This window comes from Mustelus asterias, chromosome 7 (genome assembly GCF_964213995.1).
Source record: "Mustelus asterias chromosome 7, sMusAst1.hap1.1, whole genome shotgun sequence".
Lineage (NCBI taxonomy): Eukaryota > Metazoa > Chordata > Chondrichthyes > Carcharhiniformes > Triakidae > Mustelus > Mustelus asterias.
Window position 1 is genome coordinate 29,654,893 of NC_135807.1, and position 16,759 is coordinate 29,671,651.

Sequence of the window (16,759 nt, forward strand, 5' to 3'; positions counted from 1 at the left end):
GACAGAGGGAAATTTGGCCGATTGGATAAGTAACTGGCTATCTCATAGAAGACAGAGGGTGGTGGTGGATGGAAAATTTTCAGACTGGAGACCAGTTACCAGTGGTGTACCACAGGGATCAGTGCTGGGTCCTCTGCTATTTGTGACTTTTATCAATGACTTGGAAGAGGGGGCTGAAGGGTGGGTCAGTAAATTTGCTGATGACACCAAGATTGGTGGAGTAGTGGATGAGGTGGAGGGCTGTTGTAGGCTGCAAAGAAACATTGATAGGATGCCGAGTTGGGCCGAAAAATGACAGATGGAGTTTAAACCTGATAAGTGCGAGGTGATTCATTTTGGGGGGACAAATTTAAATGCGGATTACAGGGTCAACGGCAGGGATCTGGGGAATGAGGAGGAACAGAGAGATCTTGGTGTTCATATCCACAGACCTCTGAAGGTTGCCACTCAAGTGGATGGAGCCGTGAAGAAGGCCTATAGTGTGTTAGCGTTTATTAACAGGGGGTTTGAGTTTAAGAGTCGTGGGGTTATGCTGCAACTACAGGACCTTGGTGAAACCACATTTGGAATATTGTGTGCAGTTCTGGTCACCACACTATAAGAAGGACATGGAAGCATTGGAAAGAGTGCAAAGGAGATTTACCAGGATGCTGCCTGGTTTGGAGGGTAGGTCTTATGAGGAAAGGTTGAGGGAGCTCGGGCTTTTCTCTTTAGAGTGGAGGAGGATGAGAGGCAACTTAATAGAGGTTTATAAGATGATGAGGGGGATAGATAGATTGGACGTTCAGAGACTATTTCCTCGGGTGGATCTAGCTGTTACTAGGGGGCGTAACTATAAGGTTCATGGTGGGAGATACAGGAGTGGTGTCTGAGGTAGGTTCTTTACTCAGAGAATGGTTGGGGTATGGAATGGACTGCCTGGTGTGATAGTGGAGTCAGAGACTTTAGGAACTTTCAAGCAGTTATTGGATAGGCACATGGAGCACAACAGAATGATAGGGAGTGGGATAGCTTGATCTTGGTTTCGGACAAACTCGGCACAACATCGAGGGCTGAAGGGCCTGTCCTGTTCTGTACTGTTCTATAGCTAATGAGAGCTAACCCAAGAAACTCCAGGGGTTACTTTATGTGACTTAAAGTTACTTGTACCACTCATTGCTACCTCACCAATGGGAGGATAATTCAGCTTCTCTCTTCATTTTGCAACCAGTGAGAAGTGGTGGGGGTAATTTTGCAAAGCTGTGCTCTTAGCCTCATTTGACCTGAATGTCTACAGGCCCAGCTGTTCTGTGACAAAACCTCTGGACAATTTTCTAGGACCAATCTGGATGATATCCTAGATGCTGTAAATCCCAAAGGCAGCACAGGCAGAAAATCAGCCTCAAAAACCATATAATCCAACACTTTGAGAGTTGACTATATTCCAGACCCTAAATGAGCCAAGCCAACTGTAAGAGTAGATTGCAATTCAGCTCCCCTGTCAGCTGAATCAACATGCAGAGTGAGTTGTAAGCCAGGCCATATGTTCGTTGTACAAACCAACAGAGCGGTTGGAAAATGGCCCCATGTTATCTGAAGTAATGTAGGAAAAGTTGATCTGAAAATTACCTAGAGTGAGTCACCTCATGAAGGAATTGTAATTACCGGATCTTAATTCATTGCTGCATGAAAAAAATGTTAAAACAGGAGCCACAGCCAGAAGTTAAATTACATCAATAAATATTTAACCCTTAGCATATCTTAATGTCACTGAGCTTGGAATTACATCATTGGATACAAATGCATAAATGTTTAATGCTTTCACCTGACATTTTTTTCCTTGTCACTTATGCGGAGGTGTCGCTTATTTATTTTGAACACCTAAGGGGCGGCTCGGTGGCACAGTGGTTAGCATTGCTGCCTTGCAGCGCCAGGGACCCGGGTTCAATTCCAGCCCTGGGTAAGTATCTGTGTGGAGTTTGCACATTCTCTCCATGTTTGCATGGATTTCCTGCGGGTGCTCTGGTTTTCTCCCACAGTGTGGAGATGCCGGCGTTAGACTGGGGTAAACACAGTAAGAAGTTTAACAACACCAGGTTAAAGTCCAACAGGTTTATTTGGTAGCAAAAGCCACACAAGCTTTCGGAGCTCTTAGCCCCTTCTTCAGGTGAGTGGGAATTCTGTTCACAAACAGAGCTTATAAAGACACAGACTCAATTTACATGAATAATGGTTGGAATGCAAATACTCACAACTAATCAAGTCTTTAAGAGACGAAACAATGTGAGTGGAGAGAGCATCAAGACAGGCTAAAAAGATGTGTATTGTCTCCAGACAAGACAGCCAGTGAAACTCTGCAGGTCCACGCAACTGTGGGAGTTACAAATAGTGTGACATGAACCCAATATCCCGGTTGAGGCCGTCCTCGTGTGTGCGGAACTTGGCTATCAGTTTCTGCTCAGCGACTCTGCGCTGTCGTGTGTCGCGAAGGCCGCCTTGGAGAACGCTTACCCGAATATCAGAGGCCGAATGCCCGTGACCGCTGAAGTGCTCCCCAACAGGAAGAGAACAGTCTTGCCTGGTGATTGTCGAGCGGTGTTCATTCATCCGTTGTCGCAGCGTCTGCATAGTTTCCCCAATGTACCATGCCTCGGGACATCCTTTCTTGCAGCGTATCAGGTAGACAACGTTGGCCGAATTGCAAGAGTATGTACCGTGTACCTGGTGGATGGTCCCCAATGTACCATGCCAGGTACACGGTACATACTCTTGCAATTCGGCCAACGTTGTCTACCTGATACGCTGCAAGAAAGGATGTCCCGAGGCATGGTACATTGGGGAAACTATGCAGACGCTGCGACAACGGATGAATGAACACCGCTCGACAATCACCAGGCAAGACTGTTCTCTTCCTGTTGGGGAGCACTTCAGCGGTCACGGGCATTCGGCCTCTGATATTCGGGTAAGCGTTCTCCAAGGCGGCCTTCGCGACACACGACAGCGCAGAGTCGCTGAGCAGAAACTGATAGCCAAGTTCCGCACACACGAGGACGGCCTCAACCGGGATATTGGGTTCATGTCACACTATTTGTAACTCCCACAGTTGCGTGGACCTGCAGAGTTTCACTGGCTGTCTTGTCTGGAGACAATACACATCTTTTTAGCCTGTCTTGATGCTCTCTCCACTCACATTGTTTCGTCTCTTAAAGACTTGATTAGTTGTGAGTATTTGCATTCCAACCATTATTCATGTAAATTGAGTCTGTGTCTTTATAAGCTCTGTTTGTGAACAGAATTCCCACTCACCTGAAGAAGGGGCTAAGAGCTCCGAAAGCTTGTGTGGCTTTTGCTACCAAATAAACCTGTTGGACTTTAACCTGGTGTTGTTAAACTTCTTACTGTGTTTCTCCCACAGTCCCAAGATGTGCAGGTTAGGTGGGTTGGCCATGCTAAATTGACCCTTAGTGTCAGGGGGACTAACAAGGTAAATGTGTGGGCACGTGAGGATAGGGCCTGAGTGGGATTGTTGTCAGTGCAAGCTCGATTGGCCAGGTGGCCTCCTTCTGCACTGTCAGGATTCTATTCTAAGTCCCTCTGTCCAGACAATGGAATATCACAGAAGTGTATAACGCACTGATATCACAGAAAAGTATTTCAGGACTATTAAGTCAATAATGCAATATTTTGGATGGGAGAGGATTGAATTCTTATCTTTGGTATGGGATTTCTCCCTGCTTCCCCCATTCCCTCACTCACCCCATCTGCTCCTTTAAGCATCTCCTGAGCCCTGATATTCAAAGGGGAGTGAGAAACTACCACTCACATGATGAAGGGGCAGTGCTCTGAAAGCTTGTGGCTTGTGCTACCAAATAAACCTGTTGGACTTTAACCTGATGTTGCGAGACTTCTTAGAGTGAGATAAGCACAGAGGTCACTGGAAGTAGATTAAGTATCCGGCAAGGCAAATACCCAGATGTGAACCATTTTGCCCTACAACTGACAGGGTAGGATCAGTTAGTGCCATCTGCTTTGATGGTGTGGCTGACATGGTTGACTAGCTGGCAAAGTGACCATGATGTGTAATGTGGATTTGAGGCTTGCAGAAGTGCTATGTGTATGTGATAGTGACGGTACACACTCATGCGACTCGGCCAACATAGTCTATCTCATCAGCTGCAGGAAAAGATGCCCCGGAGCATGAGACATCGGCGAGACCATGCAGACACTACGAGGATGGATGAACAGACACTGTGCAACAATCGCCAGGCAGGAGTGTTCCCTCCAAGTTGGAGAACACTTCAATGGTCTAGGACATTCGGCCTCCGATTTTCGAGTAAGTGTTCTCCAAGGCAGCCTTCGACATGCAGGACAATGCAGAATCACCGAGCAGAAACTCATAGCCAAGTTCCACACTCATGAGGATAGCCTTAACCGTGATCTCGGTTTCATGTTGCACTACATGTAACCCCACCATACTGTTCGGTGGGGTAAAAATCTCCCTGGCTGTCCTGTTTTGATAACATGCACACTTTGATTACGGGTGATGATCTCTCTGCCTGAACTAGTTTGCATAGTGTTTAGCACCATCTCACTCTTTGATTGTTTGTAATTATCTCTCTGCCGTAAATTACCAGTTCTTAGGCCATCCCTTCACTTGTTATACAGCCTGTCGACACTTCACACATGCGGATTATACTTAACTGTTTGCATTTGTCTATTGGCACTCGTGATTACTTGTAAAGACTTGATATTTAGTCGGCCTACACTGCACCACACTGTCTGTACTTACCCTTTGACACTCTTGATTATCTGTTGGGCTATCATCACTCCGCCTATATATTCTGTGCCTGCGCACCTCACTCCTCTTCACCTGACAAAGAAGCATTGCTCCGAAAGCTTGTGATTTCAATTAAACCTGTTGGACTATAACCTGGTGTCGTGTGACCCCTCATCTTGTCCACCCCAGTCCAGCGCCGGCATTTCCACATTATGGGACGGTGGAAATTAATATAAATGAATCCAAATTGATAAGAATGATGGGGGCGTGGTGATTTGAGTAGTAGCTGTGGCTACTGGTGCAGTTAATAGGATATGGCATTTGAAGGTGTATTCACTGACTTTGATCATTGTGTGGGGTCATTGAACTTCTTTCTGCACTGTATCTGGCCCTCAGGGTTGCCGTATATCTGCTTATTTTGCCAGTCAATCTCTGTCCTCTGAATTCTGATGCTATCCTCCTCATTATTTTTTATTCACTCAAGAGATGGGGACTTTGCTGGCTGTCCATCACTCATTGCCCTTGAGAAGGTAGTATTGAGCTGCTGTCTTGAACTGATGCAGTCCATGTATATGTACATCCATTGTACTGTTAGGGAGGAAGTTCCAGGATTTTGACTCAGCAACAGTGAAACAGCAATGACATATTTCCAAGTGAGGGTAGTGAGTAGCTTGAAGAGAAACCTCCAGGAGGTGATGTTCCCATGCATCTCTGCCCTTGTCCTTCATGGTAGTGGTCATCGGTTTGGAAGGTGCTATTTATGGAGCCTTGGTGAGTCCCTGAAGTGCATCAGATAATGCACACTGCCTCTACTATGATTTGGTAGTGGAGGGAGTGAATGTTTATGGAAGGGGTGCTGATCACGTAGACTGCTTTGTCTTGGATGGCATCAAGCTTCTTGAGTTGGACCTGAGTTGGACCTGCAATCATCCAGGCAAGGAGAAAGTATATGATCAAACTCCTGACTTGTGCCTTGCAGATTGTGAAAAGGCTTTGGGGAGTCAGGAAACGAGTTACTCGCCATAGGATTCCTCACCTCTGAGCTGTTGTTTAGGCCATTGTATTTATATGGCTGGTCTAGCTGCGTTTCTGATCAATGATAACTCCCAGGATATTGATAGTGGGTGATTCAGTGATGGTAGTGCTATTGAATGTCAAGGGGTGATGGTTAGATTCTCTCTTGTTGGAGATGATCATTGCCTGGCATTTGTATGGCGCGAATGTTACTTGTCACTTGTCAGACCAAACATGGATATTGTCCAGGTCTTGTTGCATTTGGACATGAAATGCTTCATTGTTTACTAGAGTTCTGAGTGTCATCTGTAAAGATGAAAATCATATCCCGTATACTCAAACCTTTAATATATTTTAAAATGAACAGAGATCCCAACATTGGCAGCTGGGGAACGTCACTATATATTTCACTCCAGTCTGTAAAAAACATCTGTTCACTACAACTGTCTCCTATAGCTCACACAATCACTAGCCCTTTAACCCCATGGGCTTCAATTCCACTAATAATGTCTATTATGTGGAAATTTGTCAAACACCACATCAACCATATTATCCTGATCCTTCATTTCCATTACTTCATCAAAGAACTCAATCAAGTCAGTCAAATATGATTTGCCTTTAACAAATCCCTGTTGGCTTTTATTGATTAAACTATGTTTCTGAATGCTGGATATTGTCCCTAAAAATCCCCCCATCACATATGTTAGGTTGATTGGCCTGCAATTGCTGGATTTATCTCTCTCCCCTTTTTTGAACAGAATTGGAACATTGGCAAACCTCTCGTCCTCCAGGACCACACCTAAATCTCAGGCATTTTGGACAATTCTAGCCAGAACCTTGGCAATTCTCACCCTTACTTCCCCCAACAACCTAGGAACCTTAACAGATATATTCACACACTCTTTGACCACGGGCGAGGTTCCAGAGGACTGGAGAACAGCCAATGCTGTTCCCTTGTTTAAGAAAGGAAGCAGGGATAATCCAGCAAATTATAGGGCGGTGAGCCTGACATCTATGGTGGGGAAGCTTTTGGAGAAGATACTGAGGGACAGGATATATGCATATTTGGAGGAAAATGGACTAGTTAGTGACAGATAGCACGGGAAGCTCATGTCTCACCAACTTGATTGAGTTTTTTGAAGAGGTGACAAAAAAATTGATGAGGGAAGGGCTGTGGATGTATTTCATATGGACTTTAGTAAAGCATTTGACAAGGTCCCACATGGCATACTTGTACAAAAACCAAAATCACATGGGATTCGGGGTGATCTGGCTAGATGGATACAGAACTGCCTTGGTTATAGAAAACAGAGAGTAGTGGTGGAAGGGTGTTTTTCAGAATCGAGATTTGTAGCTCGTGGTGTTCCGCAGGATCAGTGCTGGGACCTCTGTTGTTTGTAGTATAGAAATGATCTGGAGTAAAATGTCTGATTAGTAAGTTTGCAGGTGGCATGAAGATTGGTGGAGTTGCTGATGGTGCCAACGATTGTCAGAGGATACAACAGGATATAGATAGATTGGAGACTTGGGCACAGAAATGACAGGTGGAGTTTAATCTGGACAAATGCAAGGTGATGCATTTTGGAGAATCAAATTTAGGCATGAATTGTACTGTAAATGGCAGAACCGTTTGGAACATTAACACACAGAGCGATCTGGGTGTGCAGGTCCACAGTTCCCTAAAAGTGTCAACAGAGGTGGCCAAGGTGATTAAGAAAGCATATGGCATGTTTGCCTTCATCAGCCTGGCATTGAGTACAAGAGTTGGGAAATCATGTTGCAGCTATATAAAAGCTTGGTTAGGCTGCATTTGGAGTATTGCGTGCAGTTCTGGTCATCACACTGCCAAAAGGATGTGGAAACTTTGGAAAGAATGCAAAGAAGGTTCACCAGGATGTTGCCTGGTCTTGAGGATGTTGGCTATGAGGAGAAGTTGAAAAAATTCGGATTGTTTTCACTGGAAAGACAGAGACTAACGGGAGATCTGATAGAGGTCTACCAAATTATGAGAGGCATAGACAGGGTGGATAGTTGAAGGCTTTTTCCAAGGGTGGAAGTATCAATTACAAGGGGGCACAGGTTCAAGGTGAGAGGGGGAAAGTTTAAGGGAGATGTGTGGGGGATGTTTTTCATGCAGACAGTGGTGGGTGCCTGGAATGCGCTGCCAGGGGAGGTGGTGGAAGCAGGCACATTAGCAACATTTAAGAGGCATCTGGATGGGTACATGAATAGGGAATAAATAGAGGAATTCCGACCGAGTAAGGGCAGAAGTTTGTTTTTAATCAGGGCATCATGATCGGCACAGGCTTGGAGGGCCAAAGGGCTTGTTCCTGTGCTGTACATTTCTTTGTTTTTTATTCTTTGTATTCATATCACATAGTCCTGCTAACTTTTCTATGTATGCTGATGAAATATCTCACCTCTGCAAGATTGAACACTTGTCTGCCTCATTATCAGCAGCTGTACAAGTGGCAGTAGCCATGTACGCCTCCAGTTGGTGTTGTTTCTATTCTATTTAGGGATTAAACATCCCTGACCATCCTGGGGGGGGTGGGGGGAGGTTAATATCTAGACAATTGCCTTTAGACAACAGGCATACAGCAGAACTTCCAACACCGAGAGGGAGTCTGGCGATGCAAGTTAGGAAACTTGGCAAGGCTACTGCAGATATGTTGCCTCAGGACAACAGGAGATGGTGAGATCTTGAAGAGGCAAAAAAAATAATCTCCAAAGGCCTGAAGAGAAAAAGGAAAGTTCCCACCCAAACGTCGAGACCAGAGGTTTTTAGCAGATAAACCTTTGAACCAAATATATGGAGCATAGGCCACCACACTGTCCTTTCCTTTCACTGTGGGATTGCAGCCAATTCCAGAGGTCTGTCACCATCTTCCACATGATTGTTGAGTGTCGGAAAAACCCATCTGGTTCATTAACGTCCCTTTAAGGAAGGAAATCTGCCATCCTTACTCGGTCTGGCCTACATGTGACTCCAGAGCCACAGCAATGTGGTTGACCCTCAACTGCCCTCAGGTAACTAGGGATGGGCAATAAATGCTGGCCAGCCAACGACACACCCCATGAATGAATATATGAAAAAAAATAAAACAGTGATAACTGGGAAGGAAAAGAGAGAAATTCACCTCGGAGCCTTTCACTTGATCTGCATGTGGATAGTGGTCCTCCTGGCTAGGAAAAGAGGGAAGGAAATCCTAGCGGAAGTGCTGAGCAGTAAGATTGTTCGCACCTCAGCAACCGAGAAAAGCAAACCTTTTTTTGCCACAATCCCATTTTTGGAGGGTACCACAGAGCAGAATTTATTTCCTGATGTCCTGCTAACAAGCTATTGTACTTCAGTGAGAAGGAAAGTCTGGGATAATTCCATCTATTCAAGGTACTCATTTCGGAAATAATAAAATACAAGTGCCAGTCCCATTCTCTGCCAACCCCCCGCCCCCTCCCCACGCCCCCCCCCCCACCCCCACCTCAGAAAGGATTGGCACATCCAAAGCAACAGAGAAATAAAACCATTCTGCCCATCAATCTGTCACTAACTCCATTTACCTACCTTTTCCTCATCAGCTTTGATTATCTGACAAAAATGGATCTCGATCTTGAAAACCCCAAATGCCCAAGCATCTGTGACCTTTTGAAAAGAGAGTTCCAGATATCGAGTGCCCTTTGTGTGAAAGTGACATAAGCTCTAATTTTAAGGTTATGTCCACTTGTCTATGATTCCCAGACCAGAAGAATTAAGGTAGATATGAAGAAACTATCAAATCCCTTTGACACTTCAATCTGGCTACCTTTCAGCCTCATATATTTTATTTTTTAGTTTATTTATTAACGTCACAAGTAGGCTTACATCAACACTGCAATGAAGCTACTGTGAAAACCCCCTAGTTGCCATACTCTGGCACCTGTTCGAGTACAATGAGGGAGAATTTAGCATGGCCGATGCACCTAACCAGGACATTTTTTGGATTGTGGGAAGAAACCGGAGCACTCGGAGGAAACCGATGCAGACAGGAGAACGTGCAAACTCCGCACAGACAGTGACTCAAGGTGGGAGTCAAATCCAGCTCCCTGGCACTGTGAGGCAGCAGTGCTAACCACTGTGCCACCGTGCCAACCCCCAAAGCAAGTTTCCACCAAGATTTGAACTCAAATCGCTGTATCCAGAGTCCTGAGTGCTCACCATTACACTACTGAACCCAGAGCACAAATACAAGTTGGGTTTATGGACAATTGGACCCTTTGAGGTTTGGTATTATTCTGGTGAATCAACACTACATTTCTTTAAGACCAACAGAATCATAGAATTCCTACAGTGTAGAAGGAGGCCATTCGGCCGATTTGGCCCATCTACACCGACCACAATCCCACCCAGGCCCTACTCCCGTAACCCCACATATTTACTCCACTAATCCCCCTGACACTAGGGTCAATTTAGCATAGCCAATCAACCTAACCCACCCATCTTTGGACTGTGGGAGGAAACCGTAGCGCCCGGAGGAAACCCATGCAGACATGGGGAGAATGTGTAAACTCCACACAGACAGTGACCCGAGGCCGGAATTGAACCTGGGTCCCTGGAGCTGTGAGGCAATAGTGCTAACCACTGTGCCAGCATGCCGCATGAGATGTCCTGCTGAAAATTGTACTTCAGAAGGAGTTTGATCAGCTGGAATAGGCATTCTATTGGACCATACAATAGATTTTATGAATCTGAAACAGGGAAAGGAAGGTATATGGTGTTATAGAGTCATACAGTCATAGAGGTTTACAGCATGGAAACAGGCCCTTTGGCCCAACTTGTCCATGCCGCCTTTTTTTTTAAAACCCCTAAACTAAACTGGCAGGCAGGAAGGTGGTTTGAAGTGTGTCTACTTCAACGCCAGGAGATCTGGAATAAGGTGGGTGAACTTGCAGCATGGGTTGGTACCTGGGACTTCGATGTTGTGGCCATTTCGGAGACATGGACAGAGCAGGGACAGGAATGGTTGTTGCAGGTTCCGGGGTTTAGATGTTTCAGTAAGATCAGGGAAGGTGGTAAAAGAGGGGGAGGTGTGGCATTATTAGTCAAGGACTAATGATGAGGACTCGTCTACTGAGGTAGTTTGGGCTGAGGTTAGAAACAGGAAAGGAGAGGTCACCCTGTTGGGAGTTTTCTATAGGCCTCCGAAAAGTTCCAGAGATGTAGAGGAAAGGATTGCAAAGATGATTCTGGATAGGAGCGAAAGTAACAGGGTAGTTGTTCTGGGGGACTTTAACTTTACAAATATTGACTGGAAAAGCTATAGTTTGAGTACTTTAGATGGGTCAATTTTTTTCCAATGTGTGCAGGAGGGTTTCCTGACACAGTATGTAGATAGGCCAACAAGAGGCGAGGCCACATTGGATTTGGTACTGGGTAATGAACCAGGCCAGTTGTTAGATTTGGAGGTAGGTGAACACTTTGGTGATAGTGACCACAATTCGGTTATGTTTACTTTAGCGATGGAAAGGGATAGGTATACACTGCAGGGCAAGAGTTATAGCTGGGGGAAAGGAAATTATGATGCGATTAGGTGAGATTTAGGATGCATAGGATGTGGAAGGAAACTGCAGGGGATGGGCACAATTGAAATGTGGAGCTTGTTCAAGGAACTGCTACAGCGTGTCCTTGATAAATATGTACCTGTCAGGCAGGGAAGAAGTGGTCGAGCGAGGGAACTGTGGTTTACTAAAGAAGTTGAATCTCTTGTGAAGAGGAAGAAGGAGACTTATGTAAAGATGAGACGTGAAGGCTCAGTTAGGGCGCTTGAGAGTTACAAGTTCGCCAGGAAGGATCTAAAGAGAGAGTTAAGAAGAGCCAGGAGGGGACATGAGAAGTCTTTGGCAGGTAGGATCAAGGAAAACCCTAAAGCTTTCTATAGGTATGTCAGGAATAAAAGAATGACTAGGGTAAGATTAGGGCCAGTCAAGGACAGTAGTGGGAAGTTGTGCGTGGAGTCCGAAGAGATAGGAGAGGCGCTAAATGAATATTTTTCATCAGTATTCACACAGGAAAAAGACAATGGTGTCGAGGAGAATACTGAGATACAGGCTATTGGACTAGGCGGGATTGAGGTTCATAGCAATTACTTTCCAGAATTAGCAAATAAGTCCCCTGGGCCGGATGGGATTTATCCTAGGATTCTCAGGGAGGCTAGGGAGGAGATTGCAGAGCCTTTGGCTTTGATCTTTATGTCGTCATTGTCTACAGGAATAGTGCCAGAAGACTGGAGGATAGCAAATGTTGTCCCCTTGTTCAAGAAGGGGAGTAGGGACAACCCTGGTAATTATAGACCAGTGAGCCTTACTTCTGTTGTGGGCAAAGTTTTGGAAAGGATTATGAGAGATAGGATTTATAATCATCTAGAAACTAATAATTTGATTAGGGATAGTCAACACGGTTTTGTGAAGGGTAGGTCGTGCCTCACAAACCTTATTGAGTTCTTTGAGAAGGTGACCAAAGAGGTGGATAAGGGTAAAGCAGTTGATGTGGTGTATATGGATTTCAGTAAAGGGTTTGATAAGGTTCCCCAGGGTAAGCTATTGCAGAAGATACGGAGGCATGGGATTGAGGGTGATTTAGCGGTTTGGATCAGAAATTGACTAGCTGTAAGAAGACAGAGGGTGGTGGTTGATGGGAAATGTTCATCCTGGAGTTCAGTTACTAGTGGTGTACCGCAAGGATCTGTTTTGGGGCCACTGCTGTTTGTCATTTTCATAAATGACCTGGATGAGGGCATAGAAGGATGGGTTAGTAAATTTGCGGATGACACTAAAGTCGGTGGAGTTGTGGGCAGTGCGGAAGGATGTTGCAGGTTACAGAGGGACATAGATAAGCTGCAGAGCTGGGCTGAGAGGTGGCAAATGGAGTTTAATGCGGAAAAGTGTGAGGTGATTCACTTTGGAAGGAGTAACAGGAATACAGAGTACTGGGCTAATGGTAAGATACTTGGTAGTGTGGATGAGCAGAGAGATCTCAGTGTCCATGTGCATAGATCCCTGAAAGTTGGCACCCAGGTTGATAGGGTTGTTAAGAAGGCGTACGGTGTGTTAGCTTTTATTGGTAGAGGGACTGAGTTTCGGAGCCATGAGGTCATGTTGCAGCTGTACAAAACTCTGGTGCGGCCGCACTTGGAGTATTGCGTACAGTTCTGGTCGCCGCATTATAGAAAGAATGTGGAAGCAATGGAAAGGGTGCAGAGGTGATTTCCCAGGATGTTGCCTGGTGTGGTGGGAGGGTCTTATGAGGAAAGGCTGAGGGACTTGAGGCTGTTTTCGCGAGAGAGAAGAAGGTTAAGAGGTGACTTAATAGAGGCATACAAGATGATCAGAGGATTAGATAGGGTGGACAGTGAAAGCCTTTTTCCTCGGATGGTGATGGCTAGCACGAGGGGGCATAGCTTTAAATTGAGGGGTGATAGATATAGAACAGATGTCAGAGGTAGGTTCTTTTCTCAGAGAGTAGTGAGGGCGTGGAATGCCCTGCTTGCAATAGTCGTGGACTCGCCAACATTAAGGGCATTTAAATGGTCATTGGATAAACTTATGGATGATATTGGAATACTGTCGGTTAGATGGGCTTTAGATTGGTTTCACAGGTTGGTGCAACATCGAGGGCCGAAGAGCCTGTACTGCGCTGTAATGTTCTATGATCTATGTTCTATGTTCTAATCCCAATTGCCCGCATTTGGCCCATATCCCTCTATACCCATCGTACCCATGTAACTAACTAAATGCTTTTTAAAAGATAAAATTGTACCCGTCTCTACTACTACCTCTGGCAGCTTGTTCCAGACACTCACCACCCTCTGTGTGAAAAAATTGCCCCTCTGGACACTTTTGTATCTTTCCCCTCTCACCTTAAACCTATGCCCTCTAGTTTTAGACTCCCCTACCTTTGGGAAAAGATATTGACTATCTACCTTGTCTATGCCGTTCTTTATTTTGTAGACGTCTATAAGGGCACCCCTCAGCCTCCTATGCCCTAAAGAAAAAAGTCCCAATCTATTCAGCCTCTCCTTATAACTCAATCCATCATGTCCCGGTAGCATCCTAGCAAATCTTTTCTGCACTCTTTCTAGTTTAATAATATCCTTTCTATAATCGGGTGAACAGAATTGCACACAGTATTCCAAGTGTGGCCTTACCAATGTCTTGTACAACTTTAACAAGACGTCCCAACTTGGGACGTCTTTAGAATTTAGAGTTTGCTCTGGAACCAATTTATCAAACCCAGGCACTCCTAAACAGAATTATAGTCATTTATGGCCCAGGAGGAGGCCATTCAGCCCTTCAGGTCCATTCCAACTCTTCACAGAACAATCCAGTAGTCCCAGTTGCCGCTCTATCACCCCCGTACTTGGCCATATCTACAGAAACCCACCATGGGAAAAATTGATTTTCTGCTGGTAAGTAATGTGCCTTTTTCTGATCCTTTCCTTTGGCCTTGAGAACTGAAATGTAGAGGAGTACTCGATCCAATACCCATCAAAAAGTATTTGATTATGGCAATAAAAAATATAAGCAATTAAGTTTTAAGTACTCATAGAATCAAAGATTCGTAGAATCCCTAGAGTGCAGGAGAGGCCATCCAGCCCATCGAGTCCGCATCGACTCTCTGACCCAGTATCTTATCCAGTCCCTCCTTCCTGCCCTATCCCTCTAACCACACACATTTATCATGGCTAATCCCCCTAACCTACACATCTTGGACTCACTACTTGGAAGCTGAGAAAACACTTTGCCATAAATGGCCGCTTCGTGCATCGATCAGAATATTCGGATAAGGCCTCTGCACGGCTTGGTGCATTTCTTAAGTGGAAATTCACTGAGTTGGATCTTGACCTTTTCTTCTGACCCTCACATTGGTTATGAGGATATTGATTAGAAATTTGAAAAATAAACCATTTCGGGGGTGGCACAGTGGTTAGCACTCCTGCCTCGCAGTGCCAGGGACCCGGATTCAATTCCAGACTCAGGTAACTGTCTGTGTGGAGTTTGCACGTTCTCCCTGTGGCTGCGTGGGTTTCCTCCGGGTGCTCCAGTTTCCTCCCACAGTCCAAAGATGTGCGCGTTATATTGATTGGCCATGCTAAATTGAACCGAGTGTCAGGGGATTAACAGGGTAAATATGTGGGGCTTTGGGAATAGGGCTTGGGTGTGATTGTGGTCGGTGCAGGCTCGATGGGCCGAATAGCCTCTTTCTGCACTGCAGGGATTCTATGATTCTATTCTAACTGTAAGGGAAGACTAAGGGAGTGAGACGAATGGAATCGCTTTTGCAAAGAGGAATAATGATCTCAATGAGCAGGATGTTCTGGCCGCACTCACCCCAAAACCCACCCAAGGTCAACGGACCTTTCCTTTGTCTGCCCCTCGCCCACTCCGATTCCCATGGCGGGTGGAAGATTTCCATAATCTGAGGGGATTGGACATGCACTCTCTCATTTCCTTCTCTATGAACGGTATGTTTTGTCTCTATAGCACGCAAGAAACAATACTTTTCACGATACGTTGATACATGTGACAATAATATATCAAATCAAATAACCTTGAAAAGGATAAAAAAACATTGCAGGGTTACAGTGAAAGAGCTAGGGAGTGGGACTAATTTGGATAGCACTTGCAAGGTACCAACCTAGGTGCAATGGGCCGAATGGCTTCCTTATTTGCTGTAAGATTGCATGGTTCAATGACGCTACCAGTTAGAAAACATAGCGGTTTATAAAAAGTGTACTATAGTGTATAAACTGTATACTCCACCATAAACTACAAACACAAACATTAACATTTCTATGAGGCCGAGGGATGTTCTACAGCACAAGGATCATTCTGACCCTTTACCCCGTCACCCATACCAATTAGAACACCTTTCCACTCCCCGGCAGCAGCCGGGTAAAGCCAGACAGGAGCCGTAGCCAAATAACTCAAGCCAACGAGACATATTAAACAGCACTATTATAAGACAGTCAAAAATGGCTGGCAGATACAACGTGGTAATTAAATCAAGGTTTATAATTTCAACGGAACCCCTTGATTCAATTATCGTCTCATGTCCTGCAGTCAGCCAGCTATTACTTCCCATTTAATTATTGCATTACTTCTCTGTAGTGCTCAGCATGCAGCTTCTTACCTTTTGTCATTTTTCAAACATGTTCTAACCTGCCCCACAATTCAAAAATCATTAGTAATGCTCCCAACATCTGATAGATTATATTTTCAAAGCAACAGCCAACTAGATATAATGTTCAGGTCATCAGGGTGGAGTGGTCAGGTCCAGAGGGGAACGATGGGAATATGGAAGAGGACAGGATGAGAAGACAGGGGAAGAAGAGGGGTTGAGAATAGGGGGGGGAATGAAGAGAGGATGTGGGATGATAGGGAGGAGGAAAAAGAGGCAGGGACAGATTGTAAAGGTGTATTTAAGACAGAGACCAATAGGTTTTTGATTCATATGGGAATCAAAGGTTAAGGGGAAAAGGCGAGGGAATGGGGTTGAGAAACATATCAACCATGATCAAATGGTGGAGCAAACTTAATGGGCCAAATGGCCTAATTCTGCTCCCATATCTTATGGTCTTAAGTACTCTGGGACACCCTGAGGTTGCGAAAGGTGCTATGGAAATTCAAGCCCTTTTTATGGAAGAGAATAGGTGAAGGTGATTGGAGAATGGGGAAAGATTAAGAGATGGTGGGGGAGGAGGAGAAGGGGACAAGGGAAGCAGAGAGGTGAGGGGTGCAGATGTGAGAAAGAAAGGGAGTGGAGAGAGAGATAGTGGAGGAAAGGAAGGGTTCAGGAGAAGATAGGAGAACAGGAAGGCGGAGAAGGAGATGAGGAAGTGGCAGGAAGGGATGAAAGGAGAATGTGAAACGCAGGGGGTGAAAATTTCTCAGTAAGGACAAATAAGATGTATAGTACGTGGGACGGAGAGGTCTAACCAGTGTCAGAAACTCTGC